Raw genomic sequence first — 15,720 nt, forward strand, 5'->3', positions numbered from 1 at the left:
CAAATGCTGATTATTTATCGATTGAAATAAATTCCCGCTCCTGGAACAAGAGACGAGATTAAACACTTTTGCATAAATTCAGTTTGACAACAAACTGCCAGTAACGAACAACTTCAGGTGGTTCCGTTTTCCGGTTGCAGAGCCATGTGACATGTGAACTTCCCAGGACTGATTTCATTTTATGTGAAAAGTGTGTCCCCGAGACAAAGAAGCTACAGCACATTATAGTCGTCTTATTAATCCATTACATCACTCAGCCCCTATGGGAAGTCTGCTTTGAGGTTAATAATTTCCGAAATATGAGCAAAACAGACCCGGATGGAAGGATCCTTGAAACACAACACGAAGAGGAGAGAAATAGTCCTAGGTTGAGTTTCACCTTAATAAACTAATAAATTAAGGGCTCCACGTTTTATTACTTCAGAAATGGAATTAAAGTATAAATTCCTCCCTTTTACCTTTTGATATGTTCTCTCATTAAGAAGGGGCTGAAATTGCACCTCCTGCTGCTTGGTGCTCTCTGAGCAATTGTTCTTTTACAGTGTTGTGCTTTCATGGCAAGAGTGTAATCAAAATCCTGAGCATTGCAATTAGATACAATGGCTTTCTCTATCCCTGTGTGGGCATCTGCAGAACAGAGCACAGAGGGAAAAGGCGGAGTGAATATATTGTGTCTGCATTGAAGGAGGGTGAGTAATCCGGTATGTATTGTGAGTGCACACTCCATAGACCACTGTGAATAGCCTTTGTTTTGTGAACTGGCTTTGAAGTTCTCCAAGTATTTTGAAATAGTGCTTAAAGATGATTATATTGCTGGATCTCTAGCCTTCACAGAAAAAGAAGAGCAGGAAAAAGTCTTTTGATTGACATGTGAAGTCAATAAATATCAGATAGAGACAAAACAATAACATCAGCCTCAATTTGAAAGATCATATCTAGGCTTTGGGAAATATCTCACATGGTTTAAATCTATGCCCATATTCACTGACAGACACCCATTGTATTATCTTACAGTATATCACACAATACTGTACAGTATATTAGGCCTACTGTGCTTCCTTTGTATTCTATGTATTTTCTGAATTTTCAGCTTTCATTATGTGGTGCAGTACTGATAAATACAAGTGACAAAAACAAAGCAAAGAAAGATTTTGTCTCATAAAGGATTTATCAGTAGTCATAAAAAGAAAAAAAAATCCTGCTCCAGTAGTTGTTTTGCTTTTTTTTCTGTCCTGACCTTTGACTGCTCTTTATTTCCTGTGCTGAAGATCTGTTATGAGATGAGGTATTTTTGGGATGGGACACGTACACGAGTTGGACTTGACTTTTCCTTTTCACATGTCTTACCAAGCGAGAATGCTAATCAAATACACATGTGTACATTGTTGAGAGGAAAAGAGGACTGAGGTGGGTGTTGGATTTCAACACAATAGACCCCACTTAAAGGAGAATATTCAGCAGGCACAAAATATTTGAAGCTGACATAATTAACCCAGGGAGCAGAAAGGAAACCAAAGCAGTTCGTAAGCAAAACAACCTGGGATTTTGTCCGCCACTGTTGGGTCATGAAATATGTTTAAAGCTGCAGTTGTGCACGATTATGGCTAGCAATGCAGATAATAGCCTGGCTTTTTGAATATTATTTTAAAGGTTTTAATGTATTTTAAAAGCAAGGATACACTGATATTAGTTTAAAGAATAAAAGGCACTTCTGATTTGATAAATCTTATTTGCTTCATTGCAGTCCTGAAATGTTTTAATCCTTATTCAACCATGTAAAGCACTTTGTAACTTTGTTTTATTAAAGTGCTGTATAAATGATGTTTATTATTATCATTTATTATTATGCTTTAAAATGTTCCACCATAATCACAATATATTAAACATTAACGGTTATGCTAAGGAGGTTATTAATTTGGATAATTATTAATGTATTAATTTACAAATATTTAATTTAAGCAGTTGTAGCACCATTTGGGAAATCAGGTCTCCTCATTAATATGCATGAAAAGTGTTTCGAAATCTAACAATGTGTGTGTATGTTGTGTCGTTTCTGTCAGTACTTGTTCTTAACTTTTTGCATTCACACAAATGTGGCTACACATTGAGTTTGAAAGACTTAATGGGCAGGCGACTGATGTCTCATGCATGAAGTCATGCAGCGCAAGGCTAACTGAGTCTATGTTATGTTACCAATTATTGTCAGAAGAAGCCTGATGTAGTAAAGAATTGGTGCTATAACATCAGGAAGTCACTAATGAACCAATAATGAACGTTCAAATTAACAGAACTAGTGCACACAGGAGACTGGCTTTACACGAATTCAGATCAAATTGCACTGGCTGGCCTGGCTTATACCCTGGAAACAATTTGAAATCAATTCTGCAGTATTTAGGCTAATGCCTGAGCTTTCACGGTGCTCTCTCTTTCTCTCTAAATTTATATTTTTTTACAGTTTACTGTGATCCTTTCATGCACCAAAAAGCTTGAGAAAATAAGGAGCGGGATAAAGGCATCTCTTGGAGTGTTAGGAATTCGTCACGTAGAGGTGGTGTGCCAGTGTAAAAAGTTCTCATTTGTTTCAACAATAGGAGATGACGAACACAAATATTTTTGATCGACTGGTAGAAAGGGAGCTCAGCAGTGAATAAATCTGCTGCAGGTTCTTGCCATTTCTCACATTCTCACACTGGGATTTCAGCATCTGGAATTGGTGGGGGGGGCTAACACCACCTTGCGAGGGCTTTCTTTGTCAGCTTATTACAGAGAGAGTAAACTTTGTGGTTTTTCCTCATATTGCAAAAGCAAGTCCCAATTGCTCAGTGAGACAAACCATGGTAACAGAGACACAGCCTTTTGTTTTCATTTTCTAGTCTTTTACAAGAAGCATGCTTTCAGCCTATTTTGCTCCATTGTTCAAGGCCCTGGCATATTATGTGTCAGACGCTAGGAGTGCGTCTCATCTTGGAGAAAAACGCCTCTTTTGAATCTCACATTAGAAGATCCATGTTTTTATCTGCAGCTTTCTTGTTTCTCAGGCTGCCACACATTTCAGTTTCAACAAGTCCTTGTCAAATGTGAAATGCACAAATCAAGCATCTTCGTTTTCCACAAAGGTGAAATGTGGTTCACACCTGTAGAGTATGAGGCTTCTCATGAGCATAATTCAGTGGAGGTAGACACTGAACTGACTAGTTTTATTATTTGTACAACATTTAACAAAAAGGTTTATCACAAAGTGCTTCATTGAGCAGCAAAGATATAAACAACCACACATTTTAAGATTCATTTGTTTGTGCATGAATGATGCATTTTTATCAGGTGAAATTTGGCCATGAGTTTGTGTAGAGCGTTTTGTCTTAATATGAAATTAGATTTGGACATTTTGCAGTCAGTCCTGATTTGTCATCCGCATCCCTCCACAAACACTATGTACATGATTTCCAAGGTTTGTAACATAGGAGGGATGTGGAACCAATTCCACCAGACAGTGCCAGTTAATGTGAGCAGGGACACACCGAGGTGGTCAGATCAGGCCGATGTGAATCAGAAAGAATTAAGCTACAATGAGGTGAACCGTGATTGAGTGTTGATCTAAAGCAGCTGGGCGCCTTGGACTGCATCCACACTAAACCATGAAAGAAACAAACAGTCACAGACACATATACCCACACCGCAACCAGCCACACACACTGGATCGCACAAATACACACCTCACTTGCAAGCACACAAGTAATGAAAATATAAACACCGATGCACATACATTCAGTTATGTGCATGCACGCATACACACATAATTACACACTCAAACAAAAGTATATGCGTAACGACACCACATTCTGAAATGGCCACACACGTGTGCATGTGTACCTGCATGTGTGCAAATACAATCACTGACACACTGCAGATTTATTGTCTGAGGTCTGACGCTGTGGACAGAATTGGTTGCAGATGCCATCTCTCTTCCATGAATGCTGTGCAGTACATTCTTCTACCCCCACCCCACAGAAACCCCCTTTTTCCATTCATGCTCTCAGTAACATTGCTTCTCTTTAGGATACAGAGCCAAATAGGAGGACATCATGCTCTGAAATCTTTTCCACATGCCTGTCGCATCTTCATTCAGATGTGTGAATGGGGTCAGGGGAGCGACTGAGCACAGGGACCTTCAGTGTATTTCATCCTTGATGAACTCTCCGAAAGGCATCTTGGCTCATCTGAAGAGGAGCACATGGAGACAGCTTCTCAGCCGACCTGGAAAATGTAAATCGACAAGGCAAACAAATGACAATTACAAATGCTGATAATGTTAATTAAACATTGTGTCTAAGACCACTGCAATGCTAATGAAGACCTTTCAGTTAATGGAGTACAACATGATTATGGATAGAGACATGGAATCTTCTGATCACTTGTCAGTGACAGTGGTATTTGCGCAGACACTCCAGCGTTATCATCAGCATTTTATATCCTGTTGGTGGTTGTTAACACTGATGCCAGTATTGAGATTTATGATAGCCAAGAGTGTCTACTGTTTCCCCTTTAGCTTATCAACATGATCAGATTTTCATAAGGGGAATGTTTGCCCCCTTTGCAAAACAGAAAACTCATTCTTTTGGCTTTTATGGGGACCATAAATTGGGATGGACACATGGAAAATAGTAATCAGTGGTGCATGTTTTCCTACAGGGCAAAATAGTGTTTTGAAGAATTTATTTGTAGGGATCTGATGAAGGTCAAGGGTCTGAAAAGGATTGGATGATTGAGAGTTGTGGAGACATCATCTGACCAATTATCTTCCCAAAATAATGCAGACAAATTGCCATTAATGGTAAACAAGTAATAGTAAACAAACAAAACAAAAAAGACTAAATCATTTTCTACTTGCACATCTCAAAGGGCCACATTGTTTTGCAGCCAGACAATGTCCTGAGCCCATTGCTGGGTCCTGAAAATACTATATTAACAAAGGAGAGCCATTTTTTATGGTTCCGTAATGAGCGTATGTTTCAGCAGAGTACTTCAAACTGAGGAGGGGAAGTCAGCTGTCATCCTTTGTGGACTCTAACTATGGAGGTAAGCAATACAAATGGGCTCTCTCTTATAATGAGATGTTAGCCCAAGTATCACATAGAGCTTTTAATCGTCCGTAACATGCTCTGTGGGAAGATAAAGTGAGATAACAAGCTAAGTGTTGGAGTTCAAAGGAACTCTTGCCAAGAGAATCACACTATGATGTTGGGTGTATATGCGTTGGCCCTTGCAGAATTAATCTACAGTGTTTATGATGTAAACAGGCAGTGACTAAGACATTTAAAATATCAAGATGATAGATATATTTTCACTAATATGTGATTGTATCCATGTCAAATGTCTTTCTTTTAGAAATTAAATTTTAATGAATGTTTTTAAAATTAAGAAATAAGAGTTACGTTAATAACACTTAATGGTGCCACAAATGTTCTTTTTTGCAATTAATATCACTTTTGAATATTTGTTCTCATTTGTTACACTAGCAACACCAGCAGCATTTTTTTCCTGTGACAAATAAGAAACCTTCTCCTTCACTATCTCTAGTGTCAAAAATACAATCTGCAGTTTTTTCACTTTCACACATGGGCTTCATACAAGTTTGCTTCACTTAAAAATAGTTTGCCTGTCTTGGCACAAAATCAAATATTCATATTCTTCAAGGTATTGTATAAGTTAGAAATGCTAGTATCGTGACAACACTATTTCGAGTACACCTTATGGGGAGTTCCGCTTCCTACGCTGTTTCCGCCCCATGTATCGACAATAAATTAATGGACTCCTGTAGCACTCAGCACTCAGCCAGTGAGTGGCACCCCATTGATTTCAAGGTGTACTCTTGCCCATATATGGCTTTCTGAATAACCCTTTAAGGTGCAGGAAGAGTGCTCAGACAGTCCACCGCAAGGATGAAGCTCTGTCTGGATAAATATTTCAACACTTGGACTTTGCTTATTGATTGGAGCAGTAATTTCCACACATGCCACCCTGGGGAGACAGGCACTAATGATGCTGGTTCCACCATGTCCAGCCAAGGCTTTCCCACAAAGACATACTCCCAAGTCCCAGGCCTGTGAATGATGGGATAAAACATTAACAGCTTTAGAAAGTGTTGCGCATGTTTCTTTTTTCCCCGCCGCGAACAAAGTCTGGTGTCTCTCATCAGCAGGACCCAAAGAGGGTAATAGCATCCTTGGTTTGAAGCCAAACTGCCTGGTGGAAGAAAAAAAAAGTTTTCAACACTTTCTGACTTTGAAAATAATTTCTCCACACTTCCTGAAGTGTAAAATTGTGATTTGTTAGATTGAAAAACTACAGCAACTGTTCCAATTCTGGTCAATTCAAGCATTAAGGCACACAGCAGGTCTAATAAACATTGTGGTGGAATACATCTCTTCCTCTATCTGCTAAGGCAGCCCTGAAATTGCAGCAAGACTTCAACCATGCACCATCTCACATTAGGTAAATTCCTTCATTTCCTATTGTCTCAGAGCCTATGGCATTGCCAGTGCTGATGCATTTGCCCAAAGCACTCCAATGGCTTGTCACTTTTCTTGCCTCTGGCAGAGGAACCACTCTAAATCCCAGTTGTTTGTATGCATGTCTTTGCCTGTGCCCCTCTAAAAGGGAGCTGTATTGGATTTGTGTGTCCCCCATGGGCTCCATAAAGAGTAAAATATCTCATGAAGACACTAGCCGCATGCTGCGAGGATAGCGGTTTAATATATGTTGCTGTGTCTCACATCCTCTGGGGTGATGAGGTGATGAGAGCTAGTTTCCCACCTGTGGGGCGACAGTAACAATTTGTGCTAACGCTAAGGCAAGTCAGCCCAGCCTCAGCAGCAGGAGAGCAGAGAGGGGGAGCGCTGCTGTTACTCAGACGTGCTAATTACCTCTCCGGTAAAGTGTACAGTGACTTCCCCCCTCTCCCCTTGGCCTGGCGCCTCACGCCATCAACATAATGAGAACATAACTTTTTATTCTGAATACCTAAATATCTCCTTAAGTGATCGATAATGTGCATCATCATAAATCATGTCTGGGATTGCCTGAAATTATTCCAGAAGTCAATACTGTGCGCCGCAGAAGACTTTGAGAGCGACTAATGGTGAGATATAGCTGCCTTTGGGGAGGTATGAGGGATATTCATGCATATGTATAGCGCAAAGTTTCTCACCCCCGAGCAGGAGTGAGACCGGGGTTGGCGCTCGACAGGCACTTCTGGGCCCGCTGCGTGGCATTGGGCCCAGCAGGAAGAGCAGTGTAACCGGTGTCTGGTGGTGAGCTTGGCCGTGAAAATGCACCATTAATTCTTAACGCAATTAAGCCGGCATCGAGAAGAGAAATTAAGAGAGCTCCTTATTTAGCAGACAAAGAAGTCTTTTTAAAAAGGGCACTAATACTGTGATTACTCAGATTTGAGGGAAATTATTCACAAAGGAGCCACATGGGAAGAAATGGAACTATGTTCATGCTTAGCTGGCATTTCAGAAAAGTTTGTTCTCCCTTGTTTTGTTTTTATCTCACTTTGGTAAGTTTCAGATGGTGAAGGCTGAATACACAAGGCATTTTTCTTGTTGCTGTTGCTATTATTTCCAACATCCTGAGTGAATGGGCAAGAGAGTTTTGTATGGCTAATCAAGTAATAAATAGCCCTTATTCTGCGATGGTTTTTAAAGGCTTCTGAAGCACAGAGCTCCAGCTCTCCTGTGGCACCACATGTGATCAGCCGCAATCATTACTTGTTCCTTGGAGGTGAACAGGGATTACCCCTCAGCAACTCCTGGGCTGTGGGTTTGAATTATAAAAAAAAAATGATTCTACACAGCAACAGCTTGCTGTAGATGTGATTATCCAAATTAATGTAAATGTGTGTGTGTGTGTGTGTGTGTGTGTGTGTGTGTGTGTGTGTGTGTGTGTGTGTGTGTGTGTAGCTATGCATGTACAGTATACTTCAGGTGACAGAAGTGGAAATCACAAAAAATGTGTTTTTCAGGGGGGCAAATGAAAATATATCAGTTACCTAGAATGATCTTAGCCAAAATTAACATATACATTTCAGTAAATACATTTTTACATTTATGTGAAAATTCTATATATCTTAAATTGATTTCCCACTTTACAGAGGATAATTAAAATTCATTGTTTTAATCCTTGACAATAATCATTTACAGTGTGGCAAAACAATATGAAACACATAGGTTTTTAATGGACCTGCAAGTGTGAAAAGTGATCTTCAAATACTTTAATTACTTTGTGTGATTTTGGCTTGCTATCATGTCATTTGTTAAAATTATGAAAGAGCACTCTCTCTGTTTTTATCACACATCATAAACATTCCCAATTAATCTCACTAACTGATTCCTCCACAAAACAGAATTAAAAAATATCAGCATTTAACACTAGTGCCTCCTTTTATAAAGTTTAAATGTAATGCATTAAGAATAATCTTTTGGACCTGTATTTTGCTTTTTTTTTATTTTTTTGTGGGTACAGTTTAGTATTTTGGTTTTTTTTTTTTCATGGCCATATTCATATCCATTTTAAATCTCTGCTGTTCAAATCTGAAAAATCCCCCAAATTGTCAGGACAAGACAGCAGGCTGAGCAATGAGCAATTTCTGCTCCTTAGTATGCACATAGTATTGTGATGGACTTGGGAATACAGCTGTGGAGGCACCTGCAGGTTCATTTGCAAGCTAGCATTCAAAATCTCTAAGGAATCATTTCAAACTCCTGATTGGACACCTGTCAGCTCTTCCGATTCACCAGGCATTATTAAATTGTAGCTAATGATTGGTAAATTTCAGCCAATCACATGGATTGACAAGAGGACTCCATAAAGAAAGGAATTTGTGTCAGCGTTGCTGTGGAAAAGGCGAAAGCTCAGTAAATTAGTGTCTGTATGGATAATACATTTGATCCTGATTAGTGCATGCAAAATGTCAGCATATTTTGAGAAATGCTGACAACAAGCAGAACATCCTCTAAGAGCAGTCAAAAGTTCTTGTATGTGCAAGTATATGGGCATAGGGAAAAATATTTGTGTGTATGTGTATGTGAGAGAGCGAGAGTGCGTGGGTGTGTGCTGTGTACAAGGCCTTTGTGAAAGCATGTTCTGTGAGCGTACATGTCTGCGGATTTGTGCGAGTGTGTGGGCACGTGCATGTGTGTGTGTGTATGTGTGTGTGTTTTCCTCCTGTCCCAGAGGGAGGGTGCTGAATAACAGGCCCTTTTTGACAGGCTGGGACGCTGAGAGCTGTCAGCCCCCTCACCAGGACTGGGATGAGTGTAGAGAGAGAGAGAGAAAGAGAGAGAGAGTAAAAGAGAGAGAGGATTGGGGGGCTCCATGTGTTTAGACTAATAGGAGGCCAGCGTTCAGCTTCTCCTCCAGCAAGAACAGACAGTTGAAATCTCTGGGCAGTTAGCACAGCGTTGCCTCTCAAAGATTTCCTGTCAGATCATGTCTATAAGAGGGGAAGAGGTTCTCAATAGCAAAGGGAGGAAAAAAGGCATAGGGGCGGGAAAAAAACTGCACCTGGAAAAATTGTCTGCCTTCATGAGAATTGAGCAGCCTGAATGGAGTTCTAAAGTTCGGCTTGACAAGGCACACGTGCACTCTCCGGATATTTGACAATTTAAATCAAAAAGGGTGGATAGAAACCGAGGATGCCAAAGCAATTAATAACAAGAACATTGTGATATTTGGGATTAACAAGATAAGATGCAACTGTTGGTGTGTTTAACCTTCTGGCCATTGGCACAAGTTGAATGAAATGTATCTGGATGGAATAATTTCCACAGCTCTCACATCTTCATTAGGCACAAAATCAGATGGAAATTCTAAACAGAATTACTAAGAGCAGATATGTTGTCATCCAGAGTTAAAGTGCATCAATTGTCAGCATAATAAACCTATTAAATAAAGTGAGATGTAAAATAGCCTGCCACTGTAAAATGTGCATTGCTTTACAAGGGCTTAACCTCATTTTGTCAAAATATTTTCAGCTATTTAGTTCCACAAAATGGTGCATGTCAGTGAGAAAAGTTTGAGTGGCAAATGTATTTCATTTTTAGTACATTTAATTGCGCATACACAGGTGGTGGTTGGTTAAAATATTTTCATATTGTCCCATTATCAGAATGATTTCTTTATTATATAAACTGACAAACACTGCATGTTCCAATTTAAAAATACAAAGACGCTGTTAGTCATCTGGAAGATGGGGCAATGCATTCTAAGAGAGATTTTACTGCTGTCTAAAAATATCAACAACACAATGAGAAGGTGCTTTGAACTGATATACACACAGGGAGTAACAATCGAGGCTGACTGTTTTGTAGGCCAGTAAGTGTCTACCCCCTGCCTATAACCAAGCTTCACTTCTCCATATGCAGTGTCTGTTTATTTGCACATATCAAAACAAACATTATCTTTGGTTTGTTTATTTTTCCTATTACACTGGTCCCTGAAATAAGACATGCTTACAAAATGCTCTCATTTGGTTGCAAGAGATGCTGACAACACTGACCTTAATCCCATTATGACGAACTTTTCTGATTTCTAAATATTTAATTGCATCCTGTTATGTAAATGATGCAAGACTCAAATCAATTATAGCACACACTGTGTACAACACTGTTGACGTTCCGTGGTAACTCTCAGTTTTTATCTATGGATAATTGAGGTATTATGTAGACATGGAACCAAGAAAGAGTTTAGAAAGCCACCACGTCGCAGAACTGCAGAATAACATTACTTAATGCAAGAGTAAAATGTCAACATTACCATACATTGCTAATTGGATGTTTTATCTCCAGTTTTAAAATATGGGGTTTTTACATAATGAATGGTTTGCTAGGAATTGCCTCCTAAAGGCATGATATTGAATGCAAATTTCAACAAAGTGTTTCTTTGTTTGTCAGAATGAGAAAAAGAGTGTGGCGGTGAGATGAGGGTGAATTAATTTTGAATGGATGCAGTCAGCTTAATTTGTAGTCAGTGCTCCACCAAGGCTACACGGACAAATGCATTTCATCTAATTAGCAATGCTTGCTACAAAACATGTGTCGCCGGGTATGTGAATAGACAGGAGGACGACGTGTACACCACATCAGATAGCTTAAACATACTGTTGGCAGGAGGACGTGACTTGAAGATCACATAATACTTTAGATTAATATGAGCCGAAGTTAATCTGATTTGGAGATTATAGTAAGCCAAAATAATGGCGTCCGCTTCCTGACAGTGTCCTTCACCCCTGACCCATCAGATTTCTTCCTGAAGCATGAGTCATGCACTCACTGTGGCTTGAGCAACAGTATACTTAAGATTATATAGACTTTTTTTTATTTAAAAGGTTTCCTCTGACAGTATGGCTTCTAATAACGTTTTGGAATAATGAAGGTTGACAGTACAAACTGGATTTTGTTGGAATTTTGAATGGATATCAAAAGTTAAATAATTTAATTAAATTAAAATACAGTTTAAATTAGTTCTAACAAATAAGTTGTTAGTTTTGTGGACACTGTGTGGCTAAATATTTCAAAATTACAATTCTACAATTCCACAACCAAAATTCCAGGTTCATCATTATTCCAGGAGGAAGAACTCCCTTATTTGCACATTGTCAAAATGATGTGACTTGTAATGGCCGGTGACAATCGTTTACTTCAATTCTTTTCTCTTTCCAAAAATGTGGCATGATGACTGCAGCAGAAGACACCATAAAAGATAAACGTCCTGAAACAGAAAACAATTAACACACTGACCCATAACACTGACAGCCTTCCCAGCTTGGCACCGTCGTGCTCTGTGGCCTGTCAAATCCTTAGCTTTCTGTTAGAATGTGTAGGAATGCGTCTCTGCTTATTGAATTGTTGAGGGGGGACCCTTGCCTGGGGGTTAATACAACAATTTACTCTGGACTGCCTGTGGATGTGTTGCCATGATTTGTTTGGTGAGCGTTGTCAGCCTGCAGGGTTTGGCGCGCTCTTGCCTCCCTGTTAAGTGAGAAGATGTAGTGAGTTCCACAGGAGCTCCATCATTTGCCTCCCACAGTAACTCTGTTTAATAAGTCAATGGAAATGAAAGATGGCTCAATGCATCATGAATTTGTTTCTACACATCACCCTTACTCAGTTTTCATTTCAGTGTTTTTTTCCTCACACCTCATGGCCAAATCCCATTTCTGTAGCTTCCTAAATATCCAGTATCAAGTGCACTTAGTCCTAAATAAGCATAGTAAAGTGCTACATCAGATGAATCATCTTTTTACCCTCCATAAACACAATTTTGCTTTGTTAAATACATTAATATGTTCCATATTATTATATAAATTTTATTATCTGTTAAAATTAACCATTACAATCCTAACACCGCCTATAAAAACCAATATTGCTCCATAAAAAAATAGATTATCGCTGGCCATAATAAAAATTTTAATTTCTGTAAATACACTGCATTATGTTCTGCATGAGAGAAAAAAAATGCTGTCAGGCTCAGGCTGTCATCTTGTGGGAATACAGGGTATGGTTTGATTTACAGCGTGCTGTTGATACCGTCACATTCATTCATGACACATTTTTGTTCCGTTGTAACCTCCGTCTCTGCATCTCTGCCATTTCTTTATGCCTCAGGTGACAATGAAACTACGATGGCATGGAGTATAATGAGGTTTATATTTAGCTGTTTTCTGTGTACTGTCTTGCCTAAAGTTTGAGTGCAAGCTACAATCTGTCAAAACAAAGAAAGTCCTATTTTTCAAATACCCCTGCTCAATACAAATTATTCTTTCCAGTGGGATTTCTGGTTTTGGCCGTGTCAGAGAGATCATCAACATTCAGCAGTTTTTGGCCTGCCTGTCCCCGTGCAGTGCCAATAATGACCAGTCACAGAGCCGGGAGACTTCCATTGTGGATTGTGTTTCACTGAAACATTTCTCAGTAGCTTACATTTGAAACAGACCAAATCAATGCATCCTTCATTTTGGAATTCAAAATGAAGTCCGGATAAATATTGCCAACATCTGCTGGAGTTGTATCAAGTATCCTTATCCTCAGTGATGGCATCAGAAAACGATCAGGTTGGAGCTGCTGATCTTGAGAAGCCATGAGGCAGCTTTTTGCCAAATAGAGGCGGAATCATCCTTCAGGTGGGTAGCTTCCCCCTCAATTTAAGCTTTCCCTTTCATCAGGATAACCACTGTTTCACCGTTGTCCCCTTGAACAGAAGCTGAAGACCAGGGAAAGGAATGTCTGCTGGCAGGTATGATTGTACTCCAACACAATGTTATCATCCAGACACAGTTTTGTTGAACATTTGGAGAAAATCATTTTGCTCGATCTTTGACTGTCTGCTGGGCTGTGAGGCAGCTGTTGGGAGACTCACCACCTGGTGAGCAGCTTTGAAGTACACTTTGAGGATTAAATTATTCATTCAGGATGGCGACATGTATCCAGCTTGCCTGAAACTGTGGAGAAGATTTTGCCTCCTGCAGCTCAGCTTTACTGGACAGTTATTTAGCACACCCAGCATCCCACTTCATGAAAATACAGACTTTTCACAAAAGTCCAAATTCTTTGTAGACAAGATTTAGAAATAAAATAGAACACAATCTCCCATAGTCACAATGGAGATTGTGATGATTATTAGTATGATAAAATGACATTGTACATGAAATGTTTTATGACCTGTGGCCTTTTCAGCATGTCTGCAGCATGTCCCAGATTTGGAAATGATTGTGTCCACCAGGAGGCTTTGACTTTAAATGGAATCCTGCTTCAATGAAAATTAAGCAGGATATCCAGCTCTAAAAAAATTTTCAACTGTTATTTTGACTTTTAATGCAGCTACTGCACTTTGAAGATAAATCCTTGTGTGTTCACAAAGGTTTGAGGCTACAAATAGAAAAAGCAATTTAGATTTTATTAATAATGTGGATGATTGACAGGAAATTAAAATGGGCCTGGACTGTGACAAGGAGAACCTGTAAAAAAACAACTATGCCATTACTGAATATGTTTGCATGTTTGATGGTCTGCCCATCACTGAGTCTTCATTTATATGCCTGGTTGGCTTGTCACTATAATCAAATACGTTACACACTGTACTATATATAGGGATCCATGTTCCATTATCACAGAAAAGGTATAGCCTACTGTTGTCATTAAGAGTAACTTTAATAAAATGGTCATATGTTGTTGCTTTTCAAGAGTGAAATGGTAAAAACATGCAAATCCTTTTTGGTTTTTCAGTAAACCTATCAAAAGGAGTTTGATCAAGAGCAGCCTTACTTTAGAAATACTGCACATTTGACAATAATAATTAATATTAATGTCATGTAGAGTTGTGTAGATTACATAGGAATAGTATTATATTTAGTGGCTTAGAATATTACATTTTATTGTATTATGTGCAAAGTGGCAAAACTAAGAAATTCCAATTATTAAAAGCGGAAATAATTATTTGTTCTGGTGAAATCATTTCTAATGAAATAATAAATGTTACAAACACCTTATTAACTAATTATGACAGCATGGTGCATGTTCCTTTGATGAAGTAAACCGTGAAAAGATAAACAGAAGGCACAGAATTTAATGTAAATAAGCCCTAATTGTTTCTCAGTGGAGCAGCTCTACATCTAACCAGGAAGAAGAGAGAGTTGTTTGAGAGAGATATGCATGGTTTCACAATTCTGTCCTACACACTATGATGTCTCTGATAATGAGCAGCCTTCCCTCATTGTGTCAAGATATACAATGTAACCTGTCAGCTAATTTGCTGCGGTTAATGTACAGTATGATTTACATCATGGTTTTTGTGAGGAATTTCTGTGTTGCAGAGCCAGTTTTACCCACTACTAGGACGAATGCAAGGAGCATGCAGTAAGATACTGTATGATTTTATCTTTACTGACACAGGGGAGCAAATTATAAGGAGGCCCTCAAGGGCTGCATGCAGAAACATCCTACAGAAAAGTGTGAACCCTGTGGTTATGTAATAATTGTCTAGCCTGACTCAATACACCACAAATGTTACTATTCTGAGATCAAGCTGTAACAGGACATTTGCCACTGTTACTTGACCAGCAGAACAAAGCATCTCCACCTTGTTAGCCATGGTCATTTCTGAAACAGGGTATAGTGCCTGCTGACTGGTTTCTTCCTCATGGGATGTATTAGGCTGTATATGGTAATGTCTATTATGTCATTTTGACTTTTCCCTGTTTCCCAACTTCTGAAACTGCCTCCTTAAAACAAAGACTTCTTTTGATTCATATCTGAGGCTGGACTGAGATGGTGTCAACTTATTCTTTTATGTGGCTTGTCACATTAATGATCATACTGTGCAGTACAGAATGCAGATGTAGGACTGAAGCAGTAACAATGTTACTGCTACTAAAATTGCACTGAGATTGACCAATATCACTGCCATCATATTCACAATGCCCCAGATCTCTCGTAGATGCTATACTCTCTCAGGTATATGTAGCTTGAGGGTACTTTCATGTGGCACAGATTTAATTATGTGCCATATTTAGACATACTTTAAACTGATTTGAGGGACAGAACGAAATGATGGCGTCCCAGTATTCCAAGATGAAGCACAGCTGCACTCTATCTCTGTGGCTCTTGACAGCCCCAAACAGGTCTCCAGTTTTATTAATTAAATTAGACAGTCATAGTTGGC

The sequence above is a fragment of the Siniperca chuatsi genome, linkage group LG6 (genome assembly GCF_020085105.1).
Source record: "Siniperca chuatsi isolate FFG_IHB_CAS linkage group LG6, ASM2008510v1, whole genome shotgun sequence".
Taxonomy (NCBI): Eukaryota; Metazoa; Chordata; class Actinopteri; order Centrarchiformes; family Sinipercidae; genus Siniperca; species Siniperca chuatsi.